Genomic DNA, 12,003 nt, shown 5'->3' with positions numbered 1-12,003 from the left:
ATTATATATTATCTCTGGTGGGTATATTCTTGTAAATTACTTTAAATATATGAATAAATAATAACAAACACATGATCAGAATTGAAGCTGGGTCCCAATACCCAGGATAAGAGCCAGAACAGTACTCAGGACAGGAGCCAAACTGGGTAATATAACTTCCATTAAAATTGATAGCTGGCAACATGAAGAGCAAATCTTAAGCCTGGTCTACACTACAAACTTAGGTCAACATAAGCTGTGTTAAGTAGATCTACTAATTATGTGTCTACACTACCGAGTCCCTTCCACCAACCTAAATGGTCTGTAAAGTCAACATCAGTATGCCACCTGTGTGAGAGGCATAACACTTGATATCCACAGGTCAACATGTGGATAGTGTAGACACTATGTTGTGTAATTCAAATGAATTGGCCTCCAGGAGGTGTCCCACAGTGCTCTGCTGTGACTGCTCTGGAGAGCACTTTCAACTCCACTGCACATCAGCCAGGTACACAGAAAACAACTGCTCCCCTCTTAAAGCCCCGAGAACTTTTGAATTTTCATTTCCTGTTTGATCAGTGTGGAGAGCCTGCCAGCACAGCTGATCATGGAGACTCAAGGCCACAAATGCACTCCAGCATGGAGTACACAGGAGATGGTGGATCTTACTGCTGTGTAGGGAGAAGAATCTGTGCAGGCAGAGCTCTGATCCAGCAGAAAAAACACTGATATCTATGCCAAAAATCGCACGGGGCATAGGGGAAACGGGCTACACCAGGGACATGCAGCAGTGCCACATGAAAATAAAGGAGCTTCGGCAAGCATACCAGAAGACAAGAGAGGCAAACAGTCATTCTGCTTCTGCCCCACAGACATGCCGCTTTTATGACGAGCTGCATGCAATTCTCGGTGGCAACCCCACCACTACCACAAAACGCTCCATGGATACCTCCCCGGAGCCCCAGGCAACCTCGAGCAACAACGAGGAGGACACTGTTGACCAGGAAGAGGAGGAGGAGGAGAATGTAAGGCAGGCAAGCAGAGGATCCATTCACCCCAACAGCCAAGAACTGTTCTTAATCCTGGAGCCCATCCCTTCACAGGACCAATTGGCAGCAGAGCATGAGGCCAAGGAAGGCACGTCTGGTAAGTGCACATTTCCAATCAAACTGTAGGGGTTACATGCTATTATTTTTTATGTTTAATCTGAACAAAAAAGTATGTGTAGTGGGTATTGGTGGTCAATCCAGCTACCCAGAGGGTGCTTAGGGACCACAGACTGTTCGCTTGTTCTGCCCCACCCAGAAGGCTATAGAGCAGGGGGTTGGACTAGATGACCTTCTGGGGTCCCTTCCAACCCTGATATTCTATGATTCTATGATTCTATGACCGATTCTATGTTGCAGAGTCAGACTGCCTGAAACTAAGCAAGGCCACACAGGACAGATATGGAAGAACAATGCTGAATAAAGCAGCTTTATGTATAGTTTAACAAATGATACAGAGAATCAGGGAACTAGCTGGGAACTGGAGGTAGTCTCCCCCAGCCAGTGGTCAGGTTCACCCACCGCCCATGTGGCACTGGCCAATTGTGTTGGCCTGCGGGGACCCGCAAAGTGCGGGGCCTGGAGCGGTTGCCCTGATTCGCCGTCCCCTAGGGATGGCTCTGCCTGTATCCCCCGGGTAGGGTTGGGCAAACAAATAGTCTATGGCCCCCAAGCCTCCTGGCTAGGGCAGATAGTAGTAATTGGGGTTCTTGCCATCTGGGTGAGAAAGAACAGCAGTCAGTCTGTTGGGGACACTGGGGCATGGCCACTAGGTAACTCGAGGGGATGGAAGACCACGAGTGTCGATGAAGCCCCCTCGCACTAGGCCCCGGTGTCCTTGGCCCCCCCTCCCCTTCTATGACCGATCGCTGTTCTGTCTCACCCAGAGGGCCAGAACCCCAGTTGCAACTGTCTGCCACAGCCAGGAGGGTTGGGGCTATAGACTAATTATTTGCCCTGTCCCGCCCGGGGGCTATAGACTTGTTGCTGGCACCCAGTGCCGAGAGGCTGAACAACAGCTTGAGTTGGTTCGTTACCCGGTGTGCTACATCCAATAATCACAACGGGGTGGAGAAGCAGGAAAGTTTATTTGCAGCTGCAAAAAGGTACAGGGAGAATAAAATCTCAAATCCTGCACACAGAGCAGGAAGTTACACAGGCTTTTATACATCCTTTTTCCCAGCATACTTATCCAATAGCAAGCTGCCCCAAGTATCCATATAGCCAGCCAATCCAGTTCCCAGCTAGTTCCCTGATTCTCTGTATCATTTGTTAAACTATACATAAAGCTGCTTTATTCAGCATTGTTCTTCCATATCTGTCCTGTGTGGCCTTGCTTAGTTTCAGGCAGTCTGACTCTGCAACATATTGTTGCAGATTCTCAGCATAACTGCTGTGTGTGCCTCCAGGCGGGGGGGCCAAGGATACTTGGGCCTAGTACGCAGAGCTGCTGCGAGTGCCTCCAGGCAGGAGGGGGGGCCAAGGACACCGGGGCCTAGTGCGAGGGGGCTTCATCGACACTCGTGGTCTTCCATCCCCTCGAGTTACCTAGTGGCCATGCCCCAGTGTCCCCAACAGACTGATTGCTGTTCTGTCTCACCCAGATGGCAAGAACCCCAATTACTACTATCTGCCCTAGCCAGGAGGCTTGGGGGCCATAGACTATTTGTTTGCCCAACCCTACCCGGGGGATACAGGCAGAGCCATCCCTAGGGGACGGCGAATCAGGGCAACCGCTCCAGGCCCCGCACTTTGCGGGTCCCCGCAGGCCAACACAATTGGCCGGTGCCACATGGGCGGTGGGTGAACCTGACCGCTGGCTGGGGGAGACTACCTCCAGCCCCGCCCCTTCCACCCGAGGGAGAGCACACTGGGAGGGAGAGTGCTTGGTGGCGCTGCTGCAGCCTTCCCAGCCCTGGGAAGGTAGGCGGCATGGCTCCAGACCCCTGGGGCCTAGCAGTGCCATCAAAGCAGGGCCCTTAGGGGGCAGAGTGTGGGCAGGGCCACACCTGGCTGTTTGGGGAGGCACCGCCTCCCCCAGCCTCCCCTACCCACTTCCTGGCGCGGTTGCTCCCAGAAGTGACGTCACTTCTGACTCGGAAGTGACATCACTTCCACTCTGGGCCCCGCACCCCGCTAGGGATGGCCCTGGCTACAGGTTGACCATTGTTCCGTCCTACCCAGAGGGCCAGAGCTCTAGCTGTTTTGTCAATCCCAGCCTGGAGACTCAGGAACTCCTGACTATTTGTTTGCTCAGACCCACCAGAGGTCCAGAGCCCACCACACGGCAATTACCTGATCTAACAAGGAATCCCAACAACTGGGTGGCAGGGTGTACCAACTCCTCACTGAGCCAACAGGGGCAGCCCAGCCCGACAACAGGGCCTCCTCCCATCACAAGCACCTCACAAAATGGGGTCCTGATCCATGACTGAAGCTCCTAGGTGCCATGAGAATACAAAGAATAATATGAGCCGACGCACTCATCTGTATTGAAAGCTGAAGAAAAGTATGTTAATTTTAATAGAGTAAAAGCTACAGAATAGACCAGAGCATCCTTTCTGAAGACAAGGAGTTTCCTGAAGACCATCCCAAAGTAAACGCCCAGCTGCTGAGTCCAAGTTTGCTCCCCCTTTATTGGAACACTACCTCTGACATGCATCTCATTTTTGCTGAGGCCTTGTGTGGTCACTTAGGTCAGGTTTAATGGCTACGAAGCTGAATGCTGCTGTGCCAGTAGTGTATTTGTTCATGGCCACAGAGAAATCTGCCCATCTAAGGACATTCTTTGAATATTAATATACTTTTGGATTTATTCATTTGTGTGTTGGTTTTCTCCTTAACCACTATGAGTATATGGTAGCCAGCCAGCCAAGATGAGGGGAAGGCAAAAGTGGGTTTCCACCCCTGACCTGAACTCAGAGATTTATTTTCAGATTTCAGGGCACGTGTCTTAATAGGTGTCTCCACAGATCAGTCAATAATTGTTTTAATTGCTCTGCCAGGGCACATTCAGGGCAGAGGCCAAGCCACTGCAGTATTATAAGAGATGCTAATTGAAAAGTCATTTGTCCTGAACACAAAGTTAGGAAATACATTGTGCTTTGAAAGTTCTTGGGTCAGCACCAAAGTCAGTAAAATACTCATACTTTTTCTAAGAAAGGCCAAATCCTCTACCCCAATGGCAGAACTGGCAGGGAAATCCATGGGAGGGATCTCACTGGGCTTTCTTCCAAGAGAGGCAAGCTTAGAATTGATTCCAGAATGGCTATTTGCCTGAGTATCGTCTGCAGGTGAATAAGGACTGCAGGATCTGGCCTGGTAATTGTTGCTGTTATTATCGGTGAGGCTAATAGCATCCATATTATTAAGGTTTCTTAGCACTTTCCATTAGTGCAGTTGCTTATAATTTTACCAGACTTCAACTGGTTGGTCTGAAAGTCCCAGGCTGGGTGTCTGCCTCAGGATGAACTGTTTTGGAAAACTATAGCCAAAATAGTTCAGCTGTTTCTGAGAACAAGGCTAGGGAACATGACATTGTTTTGCCTAGGTTAAAAAATTCTGGTGACCTTTTCTTCGAAAAGCTTGCGCTCCTGCATACTTTGGAGCAGGGACTTGAAATTTGGTAAAGAGGTGGTAGCCTTTGTGTCAGGAAATCCATCCAATCTAGGCAGCTTATAAGCCTTTGAAAAATCACAGTCCACCCATGCTCAGTAGAGACTTGTTAGATTTTAACAGCAAAATTCCCCAAAGATTTTATCTGCAACAGGCACACGCCAGCCTGGGGCTCAGCAAGAGTTTCCCTGAAATTATAGTTCTAGGCTGCCGCAGGCCTTGCTAGCTCTGGTTTCCAGTCTGGGCACCTGTTATTTAAAAGTGTCAAATGAGAGCTGAAATTACTTGTGGTGGGATGGCATTTCTGCCCGGCCTGCAAAGAGCTGAAAAATCACTCAGAGACTGACCTGGAGAGGTCACAGCAGAGAGACAGGTGGCAGCAGATGTTAACTTAAATGGGGAGCTGGGAACCCAAATCAAACCAACCTCCCCACACACACACAATCAAGCTCCACCCCCTCCCACATCTATCATTGGCTAGTGATTTATTGAACCAAGAAGGCAGGAATAGATGAAAATAGATTTATTTAAGGACCCCCTCCCAACAACTATTCCCAATTAACAGACAAAACTCACTTGGGTGTTAACCAAACCAATAGGCTTTAAGCCCAGAGCCCAAAACCACAACAATATCAGGAGTGGAGAATACAAATTAAAAGGGTAAACACATCACCATTCTCATTGGCACAGGGCACAGGACACACAGGGTAGGAATCACAGGAACCGAAGGACTAAGGGACACCACCAGGAACACAGGACAGGAGCCATGATCACAGGACACTGAGGATCTAAGGAACAAGTACAGGTAAGCATCTTCTCTTCTTTCTTGACTCATTGTCTTGGCAGGGAATAAACAGGCACTCTGGGCTGCCTCTCAGATGGCCAGCATTTTATCACTGTCAGTTGCCAAGCAGAACTTCCTAAGTCACCTGACCATTTTCCCACTGAACTGTTGTTACTAGGCAGTTTCACATTCACAGGGGGATCAAGAAGGGGACACAAAATGGCGGGTGAAGAACAATGAACAGAAAACAAGATGGCGAATTGCAGTTACCTTACACAGAAGGTGACTGATAGTTGGCCAGTGAATGAGCAGCTGGTGAGGTGGCAATCGACGAGCGGCTGGCGGGGTGGCCAGCCAGCACAAGTGCTCAGATGGTGGAGCAAGCAAGTTGCCATCTTCCCCAGGTGGAGGTGAACTCACACAGATGCAAAATCCTGGGTCCTCACTGACCCAGGACAACCACTGTGAGTGGGGTACGGTGAGGGAGCAGAGTGGGGCACAGAAAAGGAACTTTTGGTTGTATAACTCAAGAACATGAGGCAGAAGACACTGCCCCACACACTCTGGGGTGGATGTCCTGCTCACGGTTTTATGATTATGAATCCTGCTTGTGGCATTTTCCCTAATTAATGTCAGGTAACTTCCCTCCTTTCATTTAAAGTTTCTTTTCTACACTCAGACTCTATGTTTGCAAGAGGGGAAGTATTGCCCCTCAGAGGCACCGAGGGGTGTTCTGTTATTTTCCCAGGTTACTGAGTGGCGGCTCGAGCCAGTTCTGTGTTGTACTGTTAGAAAGGAACCCCTAGATATTGAACCTGGCCCTGGTTGCTGCCAGCTCCACATGGCAAAAGGGTTACACAATTCTAACATATCTTTTTTGAGATGGGGCAACCAGAACTGCACACAGTATTCAAGGTTTGGGTGCACCAAGGATTTATATAATATAATTTTGATGTTTTCTGTTTTATTATCTGTTTTCTAATGGTACCTTGTCAAGGTTCCTTTCCCACTCTGAACTCTAGGGTACAGATGTGGGGACCTGCATGAAAACCTCCTAAGCTTACTTTCACCAGCTTAGGTTAAAACTTCCCCAAGGTACAAATTAATTTTATACTTTGACCCTGGATTTCCACGGCCACCACCAAACTTTAACTGGGTTTACTGGGAAACGTAGTTTGGACACTTCTTTCCCCCTAAAATCCTCCCAACCCTTGTACCCCACTTCCTGGGGAAGGTTTGGTAAAAATCCTCACCAATCTGCATAGGTGACCACAGACCCAAACCCTTGGATCTGAGAACAATGAAAAAGCATTCAGTTTTCTTATAAGAAGACTTTTAATAGAAGTAAAGGAATCACCTCTGTAAAATCAGGATGGTAGATACCTTACAGGGTAATTAGATTCAAAATATAGAGAATCCCTCTAGGCAAAACCTTAAGTTACAAAAAAGGTACACAGATAGGAATAGTCATTCTATTCAGCACAGTTCTTTTCTCAGCCATTTAAAGAAATCATAATCTAACACATACCTAGCTAGATTACTTACTAAAAGTTCTAAGACTCCATTCCTGTTCTATCCCCAGCAAAAGCAGCATACAGACAGACACAGACCCTTTGTTTCTCTCCCTCCTCCCAGCTTTTGAAAGTATCTTGTCTCCTCATTGGTCATTTTGGTCAGGTGCCAGCAAGGTTACCTTTAGCTTCTTAACCCTTTACAAGTGAGAGGATTTTTCCTCTGGCCAGGAAGGATTTTAAAGGGGTTTACTCTTCCCTTTATATTTATGACATACCTAACCTTGTTAACTTTTTGGACTGACACTGCACATTGAGTGGATGTTTTCAGAGAACTATTCACAATGACTCCAAGATCTCTTGAATGGTAACAGCTAATTTAGACCCCATCATTTTGTATGTGTAGCTGAGATTATTTTTTCTAATGTATATTACTTTGCACTTATCAACACTGGATTTCATCTGCCATTTAGTTGTCCCGTCACACAATTTTATGAGATCCCCTTGTAATTCTGTGCTGTCAGTTTTGGCCTTTATCTTGAGTAATTTAGTATCCTCTGCAAACCATCTTCTGCTTTTCCAGATCATGTATGATGATGTTGAACAGCACAGGCCAAGAACAGACCAATGGGGTATTTAACACTTTCTAGTGTGAAAATTGATCATTTATTCCTACCCTTTGTTTCCTACCTTTTAACCAGTTATGATCCATCAGAGGACCTCTTACCCCTTGACTACCTACTTTGCTTAAGAGCTTTTGGTGCTGGACCTTGTCAAAGGCTTTCTGAACAGCTAAATACATTATATCAATTGGATCACCTTCGTCCAGATGCTTGTTGACATCCTCAGAGAATTCTAATAGATTAGTGAGGCATGATTTTCCTTTACACAAGCTGTGTTGACTGTTTCCCAACATATTGTGTTCATTTATTTGTCTGATAATTCTGTTCCTTACTATAGTTTCAACCATTTTGCCTAATACTCAAATTAGGTTTACTAATCTGTAATTGTCAGGATAGCCTTGGGAGTCTTTTTAAAAAAAAATTTAAAAATCAGCGTTAACTGCAGGGTAGCTAATGTATTTGGTACAGAGGTTGATTTGAGCGATAGGTTACATATCACAATTAATAGTTCTGCAATTTCATATTTGAGTTCCTTCAGAACTCTTGGGTGAATACCATCTGGTCCTGGCGACTTACTGTTTAATTTACCCTTTATTGACAACTCAGTCTGGGACAGTTCCTCAGATCTGTCACATAAAAAGAATGATGTATACACAGTTGTGTATAAGTGCTGCAGGGATATTGGACTGTTTCATTGATTTAATTTTCATTGCCCAGCTTTGAAAGCAAAATTGCACATCATATGTTGCCATAGATTAAATATACACAGGACATTCCTCTCTTTCTCTCTCTCTCCCTCCTTTTCCAGCTCCTGCTCCTGTGGCTTGAAAGTTCTGTAATATGTAAGGGTAGTGGGTGCCCCAGAGGACTTCATTTCCCTATAACAGCAATTACACACTGTCATAGCCCACCATGGATCCAAACACAGCATTCCCTTTTCAAATAAAGGGAGAATTCTGTGTAAAATTGATGTCAGGAAGTGGGCTGGAGCTCCTTTACACAAAGTAAAACAGAAATGTATATTAGTCTTTTTAAAGAGAGCAGCTGCTAATTAGGAATATAGGCCAGTTAAGTCAATGTGCTGATTTTTACTGACATCCTCTATAAGGGCTCCATAAGGATGCCAATCTAGTAGATGCCACTACCTGCAAGCACAGTGGGGATGGATTGTCTTTCAGTGCACCACACTGGAATACTGCCTCAACTTTGGCTATGTCATGGTCATTCCAGTTTTCCATTCATTCTCTCTGTCCTGATGCAGTGGCAATCACTTGTCAAATAATATTTCTAGACATCAAACCACCCAGCTCATGATTTTTAGCAGGTAGGTTTGAGTTGCCCAGATACCCAACAGTGTTTTGTTGATTCCTACCAATTGACCAGCCTGATCAGGTATTTTAGCACCACATCATGTCCTCTAAAATTAAATTGGAAATTGAAAATTGTTGTTCATTTTATATTCCTATCTGATCCACAGTGGGCCAGTTTGTGGAATTTTTGTGGTAGCATTATTAGTGATATAAAAAACTGGAGTGGATTCTAGGGGAGTAGCAAGCGCTGGTTGAAAAATTTCTGATGGAAGTTTGATTGGAAAATGCTGATTAGGCAGAACCAAAACAGCAATGTGTCAGCTCAGTTGAAACTTTTGAAGGAAACCAGGCAGAAAGCCTGCCAGGCTTCTAACACCCGCCCTGGCCGGCTCCCCCAGCTGCTAGGCAAGTACACAGGCGGGCTGGTCCACTCCCTGGGCAACTGTGTCCCTGGTTTGCCCAGCTCACTTGTCAGGGAGCTGGCTGGCTAGCTTAGAAATTTTAAATTTTTCCAGAATGGAATTCTCAAAAATTTCTGTTTCACAAAACATTTTACATTGGCAACTATTCTGATATGCATGAAAAACATTTCAGAACTGTGAAATTTTCCATAGCACAGAAGTTCTGGTTCCCACACAGTACTACTATTTAGTTCTCAGAGTCTACTATTGAAATTCCGAAGTTAACTTTAGATATGTACCTTTTCTTGCACATTATTTCTTGACACCTTGGTGGAAATCCTGGTCCCATGGAAGTCAATGGGAGTTTTGCCATTGACTTTCAAGTCAGTCAGGATTTCACCCTTTATATTTAGATTGAAAGCCATATTGTTTAGCCCTAGTACTAGACAGACATAAGTTGTAGGATATTTAGTGCCCATTCCAATGCCCACAGAAGTCAGTGGGAGTCTTTCCACTGAAGTCAGTGGATGGTGAGTTGAGTGCTGAGAGAAGAGCAAAACCATAGTTAAATGTCTGGAAGGATTAATATGAGGAAAGACTGAAAAGCTGAATACAGACATCTTAGCTAAGTGATGACTAAGAGGGAAGTGATTGCAATCTACAAATATTTGAAGAAGATTAAAAACGGGTAGGGAAGGAACTATTTAGGATAGCAAGGGAGAGACATAGCTAGAACCAAAATGATTATAATTACCAAAAGGATGATTTAGGTTGAACAACAGATGTGTCTTCTCAGTAAGAAGAGATATTAGATTGTGGAACAGTTTCTAAAAGGAAGTGGAGGTAGCTCCTTTGTTTGGGACATTTATCTAGAAGTGTGAAAAGCCCACAAAATATACTGTAAGAACAATTCTTCACTGGGAGTGTGACGGACTTCACCATCTTCCATTGCCTTTCTATTGATAGTGTCTATTATTCTTTCAGTTTCTGAGATCTCTAGGTGGAAGAGGTATAAAGGTGAAGCAAAATGCAGACATTAATGTATTTCTGCCATAGTTTGCTAGTATAATGTTATCTCTGAACAACAGAAGATTTATTTTTCCATCCCATGTCTTTGCCAGAAACTCCTTTTTAAAATATCCTACTATCTTATGTCTCTGATCTTAAATTTACTTAGTTTAATACAGATTCCAAAACAGTGAATTCAAATGTAATTGAGAGATATAGTGTTTGTATTACCTCTTGCCCATAAGCAAGCAGTTGTACCAAACAAATTGCATTTAAATTAGTTTACAGGCAACTGCAGTCACAGTGGTATTAAAAATACATGCATATTAGTATCCTTATTTATCCTGGAGTAATGTCAAAAATAATGATGCACATTTATATAACACCTTTCTTCTGGAAGGAAACCAAATTGCTGCACAAATTGATTTTACAAACTACATACAAAATTCTCTTCCTTCACCACTTAAATACACCTAGCAGTAGCTTAGATCAGTGGTCTCCAAACTTTTTGGCTCGTGCAGCCCCAGGGTGAAGAGCGGAAGACCTGCCGCAGACGCGCCACCGAAGGAAGAAGACCTGAAGACCAGCTGTTATACCAATAAAATAAAAACCAACAGGATCTTATTAAAAGGGGAAAGGCAAAAAGAATCATAGTAAGCAGTTAGTTATAGCTATAACATTCCATTCAATTTCATATTTATTCACACATTCATTCATACACACACACACACAGGTTCTGCAAGGTTGTTATCATAGTTACCAGCCTTAGAGTTGCTCATGCCAAGCCCCTGGCCAGGTGGCCTGGACATGAGGAGGGAGCAGGGCCTTGTCAGATGCACATCTGATGCTCCTGGAAGTTGGTTTGCAGAATCAGACCCCAAAGTTCTCACAGAGAGGGAAAGAAACAGTTCCAAAAACCAAGAGACCTCTTAGTTTAAATTCCAGGGTATTACTAATTATCAGGAATCAAACTCATTTGTGATTTTAATACAGAACTTCTTTAATATGATCCAACACCGCCGCAGGCGGGCCGCTGGAGGGGAACACCAGCCATGGACGTGCAGAGCTGCTGCCTGCCATGCACCACCTGGGATCATCTTGTGCACCCCCTGGGGTGGGCGCATCCCAGTTTGGAGACCACTGGGTTAGATCAGAGCACTATGCTGGGACATTGCCTCAGCATTGACTCAGGAGGAAGGGTGCCACCTAGTGAATCACCAACGCTGCTTAATCTGGGAGCTGCATGGTCTTTGGAGGCTCCTCGTGTTTACCTTCACAATTTCTTTCAGTGCTATGGTGACATGAAAGCACAGCCACTGCTTTACAAACCTGAAGTGCTAGAGAGGTTAGCTCTAATGCTGTGGTGTATTAAGGGGAATCAGTGAAGAAGTTACTCAGCCTTGGGAGAAAGTGTGGGAAGTAAAAATCTGTTTCACCAAAGCACAGGGAGTAAATTAGAGTTTACTGATTAAAGCTGAGTTTTTAAAGCTTCATCTCAATATTATTTGTGGTTGGTAGCACTCACAGTGTAATAGGTGAATTTCAAACATAGCAGGGGGCGTGGTCCTTGGCACAAAAGAATGTATGTAGTCTCATTGTTTGCTGTTTTGTAAAAAGTTTATTTTCGAAAGAAAAGTTATATGGGGGAGGTCTAGGTTGGTTATGAGGAAAAACTATTTCACTCGGAGGGTGGTGAAGCACTGGAATGGGTTACCTAGGGAGGTGG

The 12,003-nt window shown here is 44.9% G+C and overlaps 1 long non-coding RNA gene across 1 annotated transcript in view; it reads left to right on the top strand.

The window, feature by feature from the left end:
- The first annotated feature begins 423 nt into the window (after positions 1 to 423).
- LOC142070747 (uncharacterized) overlaps positions 424 to 12,003 on the top strand; it is a 31,868-nt gene continuing 20,288 nt past the window's right edge. Inside the window, exons 1-2 of the long non-coding RNA XR_012666695.1 lie at positions 424 to 1,125; positions 5,331 to 5,445. This is a non-coding gene — a long non-coding RNA (uncharacterized LOC142070747). The remainder of the gene's footprint in view (positions 1,126 to 5,330; positions 5,446 to 12,003) is intronic.

This window comes from Caretta caretta, chromosome 2 (genome assembly GCF_965140235.1).
Source record: "Caretta caretta isolate rCarCar2 chromosome 2, rCarCar1.hap1, whole genome shotgun sequence".
In the NCBI taxonomy this organism is placed as follows: domain Eukaryota; kingdom Metazoa; phylum Chordata; order Testudines; family Cheloniidae; genus Caretta; species Caretta caretta.
This window is presented reverse-complemented; position numbering and strand designations above follow the sequence as displayed.